Source organism: Elephantulus edwardii, unplaced genomic scaffold (genome assembly GCF_000299155.1).
Source record: "Elephantulus edwardii isolate Elephantulus edwardi_28Jun2011 unplaced genomic scaffold, EleEdw1.0 scaffold00009, whole genome shotgun sequence".
NCBI classification, from domain to species: domain Eukaryota; kingdom Metazoa; phylum Chordata; class Mammalia; order Macroscelidea; family Macroscelididae; genus Elephantulus; species Elephantulus edwardii.
Window position 1 is genome coordinate 29,221,930 of NW_006399759.1, and position 10,326 is coordinate 29,232,255.

Here is a 10,326-nt window from a genome sequence, read left to right on the forward strand (position 1 = left end):
CTTATTCACTGTTGGTGGGAATATAAAATGGTGCAACCACTGTGGAAAGTGGTGTGGCGCTTTCTCAAAAAGTTGCAAGTAGAGATACCATTTGACCCAGCAATTCCACTACTGGGAATATACCCTAAAGAGACCATAAATGCCATCCTTTGCTTTTAATAACATAAGTTATTCAACCACAGGTTAAATAGCTTTTTGACCCTAAAACACATTAACTCTCTTATTTGAAACTGTCAATAACTTAATCTTACTTGGATTCACAATAAATACATTTGGCATCATCAGTCAGAGTATCAGGAGACACTTTGCACTAAGAAAGTCTCTAATCAGGCACCACTCCAAATTGCTGAAGAGTAATGATGTTACTTTGAGGACTAAGGTGTGCCTGATTAAGACTACAGTCTTTTCAGTCATTTTCTATTCATCTAAGAGCTGCACAATGAATAAAGATAACAGAAGAAAAATTGATGCTTTTTAATTCTAGGAATTGTTGGAGGCAAGAGTACTGAATATCATGGGCTGTCAAAAGAACAAACACATATAAGGTGAAGCCAGATTGTTCTTTGCAAGCAGGGATAGTGAAGCTTCATCTCACATACTTTGGGCATGTTGTTAAGAGAGGCTATTCCTTGGAGAAGGACATCATGTGTAGAAAGGTGGAAGGATGGTGAAGGAGAGGAAGACCTTCAACCAGGTGGACTGGCACAGTCACTGCAGCAATGAGAATGAGTGTGTCAGATTATGAGATTGGCTCAAGATAGAACTGGGTTTAGATTTAGTGTTTATAGGGTCTCTATGAGTTATACTCAACTCAGTAGCAAATACTACTACTGCTACTACTACTACTACTACTGCTACTACTACTACTACTACTAATTGCTTTTGTGAATTTTGTGTTAGTGCTTTTATCTGTTTTAGTTCCTCGTACATTTCAGTTCTATAATATTTGTAAGTTTTATAAAGATGAATTTTCTCCTTTGTTTTGATAATCATCCTTTTATTTTGCTGATTTTTCTCTATTATTTTGAAAGTAAAAATATACTCAGAATTTTTATTTTTACAATTTATTTTTGTTATTAATTTGGGGTTCTTTTATTTTTCATCAAATGTGGAACATTCTCTGTTATTTTTCTCTGTCAATTCCCCCCCTCATTTTTCCCAAACTGATTTTAGCCAGATTTTTCTATCTTGTCACTATTCCACTTATATTCTTGATTTCTTTCATATTTTCAATTACTTAGCCTGTTTTTCATAGGGAGCACTGATGACTTAATGGTCAGGATTTACACTGCCAACCAAAAAGCACATTTTGAACCCACCGTATAAGGTGAATGACAATATCATGGCTTGAGTCCATTTTACCTTGATCCTCACAGTGACATCTTTTTTTTTTTATTTAACCCTTTAACAGAGTTTTTTTACAGTAGATTTGTTCAGTGTAAATGTTGCCCAATGTTCTTTGATTTCTTCCCTGTTGCTTCTGTGGGTATTGATTATGGATGCAAGTAAAATGAAATCTTTGACAACTTCAATCTCTTCTGTTTAACAAGATGTTGTTTATGAGTCCAGTTGTAAGGAATTTATTTTCTTCATGTTGAAGTATAATCCATTCTGAGAAAAACACCAAGGCATATCCTAGTTAAATTTGTCAGACCAAAGATTAGGTGAGAATCCTGAAAGCAGCGAGGGAGAAACAAAAAGTAACCTATAAAGGGAGAGCAGGTAAGAGTAAGTGAAGTATAATCCATTTTGAATGTTGTTGTTTTTTATTTTCATCCGAATGTGGTTTACGTTCAGCAAGGAATATTGAGTGTGTCTTCCACCAAAGTTGACGCCAGGTTCTTCATCATGCAGTCTACTTTCTTGGATTATTTTATGAGAATACAGTTAGAATACATGTAGTTAAATGATATAACTCTGTCGCACACATCTCCTCAACTAAACAATGTAATAGTTACTCTTCTCTTAGAATGACTGCCTCTTGGTCAGGCTCTCTGTAAGAAATATTGAGTGTTCTAGAATTTCACTTCTTTACACCATAGTAACCATAATTTTAACACTTTTTAATTAGTGTGTGTAAACAAATTATATCTTAATTTTTTCTTAAATGATTTATTTTTTAATTGAGATATTAATGAAAAGTTATAGAGAACTTAGATTTCCATTCATTTATTGTTGCACATTTTCCTCCCTGCCCACTACTCCCCGCCCCCAGTTACCTTTTCACTGTGAAAATTTTTTTCACTGTTATATAGTCCCTTCCCCCTACCCCTCCTTTACTATGCAGCTTTTATTCTGGACTATTGCCATGCAAATAATACCTAATTATATATCTGTTTCTAAATTTTTATAATACATATTTGGAATTTTTCCTAATCCATCAATGCTCTATTTTATAAAATTCTGTATTTTTTCTAATCTTTTCCTTTGTGAACTTTTAGCATACATTTATATTGAAATATATATAAAACAATGTTAAATAGTTTTATTCTACCTCTGGCAAACTGATTAAAAAATATTCATGGTTTTTTTAATTTTTCTATTTCAAAAAAAAGATGACCCAACAGAATGTGGAAATTACTGAGCAATATCATTAACATCACATGCAAATAAAATCTTGTCACAGGTTATTTTTTACAAAAGTCTGTAATAGTACATCAACAGGGACCTTCCAGAAATTTAAGCTCAGTTTGGAAAAAGCTGAATAAGAAAGACTATCTTTGCTGGTGTCAGATGTATCTTTTTTTTCCCTCCAAGATAGTTTTTAATTCTAAAAGTAATATGGTAATACATATAGGTATGCAAGGGAGATCTGTTAATACAGCTACTTAAATTTTTTTTTTCACTAGTTTATTTACAAAATTCTAATACAAATTTGAGTGAATTCTATCAATTTTCCTCACCTCCCCACCCATCAAATAGTACAACTCAATGATTAATCCCCTGTACATCTACTTCCCTCTGCTTCCAGACTCTCCCACTCCTCCTGGATCCTTACACTCATTTTACAATAATGGTCTTATACAATATTAATCCTTGTGGCACTGAGGTAGTTCACTCAGCAAAATGCTCTCCAGTCCCTCCCAAGTTAGGTAATAATTTACAAAGTTATTGCTCCTGCATGCTGCATAGTATTCCATTGTGTGAATGTACCATAATTTCTCAATCCATTAGTTTGTGGTTGGACATTTGAGATGTTTACATGTTCTTGCGATGGTGAATAATGCTGCTATGAACACTGGTGTACAAATCTCAGTTTGTGCCTCAGTTCTCATTTTCTCAGGGTATATTCCAAGTAGTGGAATAGCTGGGTCATATGGAATTTCGATGTTCAGCATTTTGAGGAAGCACCAAACTGCCTTCCAGAATGGTGTCAAATGGATCTTAACTGAAAGTATAGACTAATAAAAAGGTGTTTTGTTGTTTTTTATTGACTATGCAATCTATTTGACTGTGTAGATCATAAGAAATTATATATAACATTCAAAAGAATGGGAATCCAAGACCATTAAATTATACTCATAAGAAATCTATTCAGAATTCAAGTATCAATTGTCTAAAAGAATTAAGGGACATTGTGTGAATTAAAAACAGTAAAAATGTGCATCAGGGTTGAATTCTTTCATCTTATTGATTCAGTCTGTGAGCTGAGAAAATAATTCAAGAAGCTGTATTATATAAAGAAGACTAGGCATCAAGATTGCAGAAGACTCATCAACATCCTACATTATGCATCTGTTATAATCTTGCTTTCAGAAAGTGAAGAGGAGGAAGCATTTGCTGCAGAAGATAAAAAAACTACTGCCATTAATATGTGTTACAACTCAACATCAAGAAGGCAAAATTCCTTGCCATTTGGTCAAAAGACAGTATCGTGATAGGACAAAAGACTGAAATGGTAAATAACTTAATTTTACTTGATTACATAAGCAATACTCATAGTAACAATAAACAGGAAATGAAAGATCTGTTGCCTTGAAAGAATCTACTGTCAAGGTCCTCTCCAAAGTGGTAGCAAGCAATGATGACAGTTTACTTACTAAAGAATGCTTGATCTAAGCTGCAGCATTTTCAGTTGCTTCCTTTGCATCTGCAAGTTAGACAATAAAAAGATGACAGAAGAAGAATCGATGCTTTTAAATTGTGATATTGGACAAGAGTGCTGAATATGCAATGGTCTGTTAAAAGAACAAACAAGTACAACCAGAGAACTCTTTCATTATAAAAATGGTGAAAAGCCATCTTACTTTGAGTATATTTTTAGAAGAAACCAGTCCTTCGAAAAAGACACAAAACAAGGAGCCAGAAAAAGAAAGGCAGATCTGTAACAAGATGTATTTATAGTTACTATACAGTGCGCACTAGCACGAGCGTGAGTGGGTGTGAGATTGTGCGGATGGCATAGGACAGAGCAAGGTTCAGGCCTGTTGTTCAGTGAAGGTTGTGATGAGTTGTGTGGATGCCACCTAACAAGCATTTTCTTCTAAATTATTGTATGTTCTATACTCTTCTTGATTTCTTTCTTTCATGGCTTGCAATTTTGAATTTTAAACTCTGTGTATGGGCCACTTTTACTTTGGGTTTCAGATATGCTGCCAGAGAAATATTTATGTTTACTATAGTAAGTTTCCAAATAATTTCAATGCTTTAGAGAATTTTTAACACTCAGAAATTTTGAGCAAGCTTTGCCATTCACTATACATGTAATTCCATTTTCTGTCTTCAGTTTCTCACAACTGCCTTTTCTCTCTACTGGGCAGAAAAATGTTTGCACTATCGGAGGTGGGCAGAGGGAGGTTTGATGTTATTTTTGTGTAGGGGGAAGATTTTCCTAGCCCCTTCTATTTAATGAAGAGTCTCTCTATATACGGAGTTGATTTATGTAGCCATCTAAATTCCATTTCCATTCTTGACATAGGTCAAAGGTTATATCATCTAATTCCCTGTAGGCATTAAAATTCTAGGCCTATCTTTAAGGTATATAGCTCAAGGCAAGGAAAAAAAACCCAACCCACAACACAACAAAACCTACCTACACTCACATTTTTCTCAATCCCTAGAGAGTGTAGCAGAAGGTATAGATCATATTAATTAGCATTGTCTGACATGGTGCTATAATCAGATAATAATTGTATTAAATTAAACTGAAATCTATTCAAAATACAATGTGTACTGGATGACCTTTTTAAAAGATTTTTTAAAAAGAATTAAATTAATCGCTTATAAATATCTGAAAGAAAACATTACACAAAGTTAATAATAGATTCTTCTATGAACAATAGGGATAATAAGACACATACAGATTAATTTTTGAATTTTACCTTCTATTCTTTGACATAAAATTATCCTTGTACTCTTTAAGTAAGAATTACATATGGGACACACAAATCAAAAGCTAACTCTTTCTAAAGGGTAAAGAAAACAAAGTTACTTTGTGAGGCAGATGAAAGGAAGCACAAAGGAAAACAGAAAAAAATTGTAAGTTTGAAATAATGAATGCACTTATAAAGAATATAATGTATTTTAAAAATTTGTGGCAGAACAATTTCCGCAATTATAATTTAAAAATTATAATAAAGTATAAAACTATCTTAGAAAATAAACTTCATAAAATTTGATTCAAGAATAGGTAGAAAAGCTAAATAGACTTATTACTTAAGAAAATAATGAAGTCAAAGACTTGACACCCACAAGGAAACTAGTTTTAAATAATTTCATTAGTCTTCCCCCTCATTTTTGTAGTTTAAATGAAAGTTATGAAACAATGGTATTTTTCATTCAACCATTCATACACATTGTATTCTATAATATTAATTTCTATATTGTGCTGCAAGCCCCGAAAGCAAGCAGTTCAAGGCCACCAGCTGCTCCATGGGAGAAGGATGTGCAATCTCCTCCCAAGTGATTAACTGCCTCTGAAAACCCATCAGAGGGTCAGCTATGGGCCACTTCTGACACCACGGTAGACAATAATGACAATACCCTAGTGAAATAATACATTTTCCACTTCTGTAATTTTACATTTGATAAATCTTTCTATCCTGATGTCTTCCTTTCTTTAGTGATTTTGTACTGATCATACACCTTTATATATTGCCTTAGACTTCACCCATTTTAACATGTGTCTATTAATGCTTTATTAATTTTAACTCCTTCATCGCTCTGTTTTTTACCCAACGTAATCATCCAAGTGGCAAGAAGCTGCGCTGCAATGCCAAAGGCACATGATTCGAGGACACCAGCTGCCCTTCAGGAGACAGAGGGGCAATCTCCCAAGTTGTCAACAATCTTTGAAAACCTGCCAGTGTCAGTTATGCGTTGGTTCCGACTGGATGGTTGTTGTTGTTGTTAAGTGCATCAAGTTATAGGCAACTCATAGCAACCCTATGAATGAAATACCTGGACATTTGTATACCTTTCCTCCTTTCTCCAGTTTCATAGGGTTTCCAGAGGCAAGCTATTTAGGAAGTCGATGCCACTCCTGCTTCCAAGCTTGTTTTAATTGGGGAGCTCCACAAAACACTGTCCACCATGGGTAACCATTATCACATTAGCGTCACAGTGTTCAGCTTCACAGCAACCATGAGTAACCTCTGTACAGCAATGCACAGACCAGTGCTATATGGCTTAGAAAAATGTTTGATCAAAAACAATTAAAAACAGGCCTGAGTACACAACAATAAATCTTTTTTTAGCATTTTATAAAACTAGTGCTTTTAAATATCACTAGCAAGTCTTGTAAGCCTGTTTATTAAGAGTTAATATCTAATTTATTGAAATTTTTAATCTGCATAGGAGATATGAATCTATTTTCCAGTGGGATTCTTATTCATTCCATTAACTTGAAAAAAATTCTATAAGAATAAACAATATATACATGGGAAAATTAAAATTATAGACATATTTTACCAAAGAACATACATCTAAAAATACTATCACAAAGTACATATGCCTTGATTAAATAAAATTTGTTCAAGATGATATAGGTTAGAAAAACCACTGATGTAATTCTCAAATTCAAAATGTGAAAGGAGAAAATATATGGTAATCATGATATGTAAAGAAGTCATTTGACAAAATTCAACACTGAATTCTAATTACTGAATTGACATAAATTCTTAACAATCTAAGAAAGACAGAAATTGCTTCATTTAACAAAGTGCATCTACAGTACTACACCAAATAAAACTCACTGTTAGGATTCCAACTCATACTTAGCCTTTATTGTTGAGTTTCCAAGGCTGTAAATCTATAAAGGAGAAGAGTGCCTATCTTTCTTTTTCAAAGAGCAGATGGTGAATTTGAACCATTGACCTTTCAATTAGCAGCTCACAAATAGTTCACTACATCAATGCAGCTCCTTTGCAATACTATTCTCGTTGCTATGGAGTGCTGTGACTGACATTATTGCTCTTTAGCGCTTTGGCATTCTAGAGACTAAGGAGCACCTGATCTTCACAACTACTTGCTATGTGTCAGAGTCAGTGAGACTGGATCAAGATAGGGAAGGGTTCAGAGCTATTGTGCATAGGGTCACTGTGAATTGTGGGCAACTCAATGGTACATAAAAACAACAACAACGTGACACTGAACAAGTCTGAATCTTGCCATCTCTGATATGATCAATCCTATTGTTACACTCACTGTGTCAATCCATTTTACTGAGGGTCTTCCTCCCGTTCTCTGAACTTCTACTTTTCCCAGCATGGGGTTCTTTTCCAAGAACTGGCCTCTCTTGACAACATGTTCAAAGTACATAAAATGAAGTTTCATCTTCATCTTGCCTAGGAAGCATCCTGGCTCCACTTCCTCTATGACAGATTTGTTTATTCTTTTGGCAGTCTATGGAATATTTTCTAATACCACAATTCAAAGCCATCGGTTCTTTTTTCTCTCATTCTTAGTCATTTCCAAGCTTTCACTTGCACAGAAAGTAACCGGAAAAGACCATGGCTTGCAATTCTAGAGCAACTCATAATTAACAGTAAATTCTGCTTGCTGTATTTGCTAATATACCTATATATATGCATGACCTTGTGTTAGAGGACTAATTAGACAAGGAAAAAGAGTATAAATATTGAATGAGTTTGTGAACTTGCTATAAATTGAAGGCAATATGATCTTTATACACCTAAAATGTAAAAGAATAAAAATTTCATTAGAACTAATAATATAGTTACTAATTTGACGTATCTATCAGTATTCATAAATCAATGGCCTTTTTGTAGTAACTCCTGCAGAATATGTAAAATACATAACAATAAATCTAATTAGAAATTAGTTGATTATAAATTGCTTATAAAGCTTTACTATAGAATAACAAACAATAAAAAATAAAAAGAAATATACTGTCATCCTGGATAGAATATTCATTATATTAAATGATTCTTGTTCATTGACAAACTCTAATGTAATCCAAATAATATTTAATGGATTGCCAATACAATTTAAGTAACTGTTTAAAATTATCTATAATGATTTAAATATTATAAATATAGGAAGCTCTGGTGGCCTAGGGGCAAGAATCTGTGCTGCAGTCCTGAAGGCACATGGTTCAAGGCCATCAGCTGCTCCAGCGAAGGGTGGGCAAACTTCACTGCAGTTAACTGCCTTAGAAAACCTTCCAGAGGGACAGCTATGGGTCAATTCTGACTCTCTCGCACACAACAACAAGGACAACAATAATGATTAAAATATTATAAATCTACAGGACATTTTGGAAGAAAAGTAAAAGGAAGAAATGTGTCCTACCAATTTCTAAAATGAACTGTAAGTTAGAAAAATATAACAGTGCAGTAGTAGAAAAGTAGACAAAAGAAATAGGTCTGTCTTGGAGAGGGTGAAACCAAGTATCTCCTTAGAGACTAGGATTTTGAAGCTCCGTCTCACATATTTTGGGCATGTGGCCAGGAGAGACAGGTTCTTGGAGAAAGATGGAAGGGAGAAGGATGGAGGGACAGCACAGGAGAGGAAGACCCCAAAGGGGATGGATTGATACAGTAGCTGGGACAATAAGGGTTGATAGTCAGAATCAGTGATACTGACTCAGGGCAGGGCAGAGTTCAGAGATGCTGTACATCAGGTTGCTAAGGATCACAGGCAACTCCATAGCACATAACTACAACAACAGGCAAAAGAACACAGAAAATTTACTATTAAAAAAATGTGTTTCTGGATGAGAGAATTTAAATGCATAAAATTTTTCTTGGTAAGTGGTACCATTTGGAAAATCACAAACATATATCCTTAACTCACTCACAAAATCAATAATAGAAGAGCTGGAAGCAAGAAGAAACAAAAAAAATTTAGTTTAAAAATATCAAGGAAAATACAGTATACTTTTCCCCAAAAAACTTTGAGTACAAAATGCCTTCATATTTAGGATGTAAATATAAAAGTTTTAAATAAACTACCAATACTATACCAAAAAAAATGAAAAAATATTTTAAACAACGAAAGACACTGTAATAAAAATGAAAGGAAAGGTAGAAAATTAGAGGAAAATACTTTCCCTATAGTCAATAAAGAAATTATTCATTGATAGTGGTTGTTATGGAGTCAGAACAGATGAATAGCTGAACTTCAGAGGCAGTAAATCACATAGGGGAGTAGCTGGAACATTAGATCGTCTTTGTTTTGGTGGCACAGCTCCTTACCACTAGGGCCACTAGAACTCTCTGATTTATATGCGACATAAAAAGGTAAACATAGATGTAAAGAGAACAAAAAATCTCATAGAAAAACAGACAAGTAATAGGCAAACAAGCCACTCTAATAAGAAAGAAAAAGACATGATTATGAAAAATAGTTGATTTTGTGAAAAATAAAAAAATAGAAATGAAAATAGCAGTAAAATATTCAGAGAATATGACTGCTCACCCAACTCATTAAAAAAGAACACCTTATTTTTTAAATCAATTGCTGTCAATGTATGATTATTTTTTTACTGGCTTTCACATCTGCTTTGATGAATCCTCTTTTGAAGTTAAATTTTTTATCATAATTTAACAAGATGTTTTATTCTAAAGGAGAACTTTTACTTGGATTATTATTTTTATTGTGGTAACGTACAGCAAATACTCATAATAATATGTGTGTCCTTCAACTGAAGTTAATTATAATATATTCATATTAGGGAACACTCTTCTGAGATTAAGTAAAATAATGTAGGCAATGCATTGACAAAAAGCTAATGAAACATATTAGTTTGTGCACATTATAAATCCTGTTTTAAATCCTATTAACCTTGTGTGCACTAATTACCTCTAGCACAGTTTGAAATAACATTGGTTGCTTTTTTTATATAGTAGTAGAAGACTTTTGCTT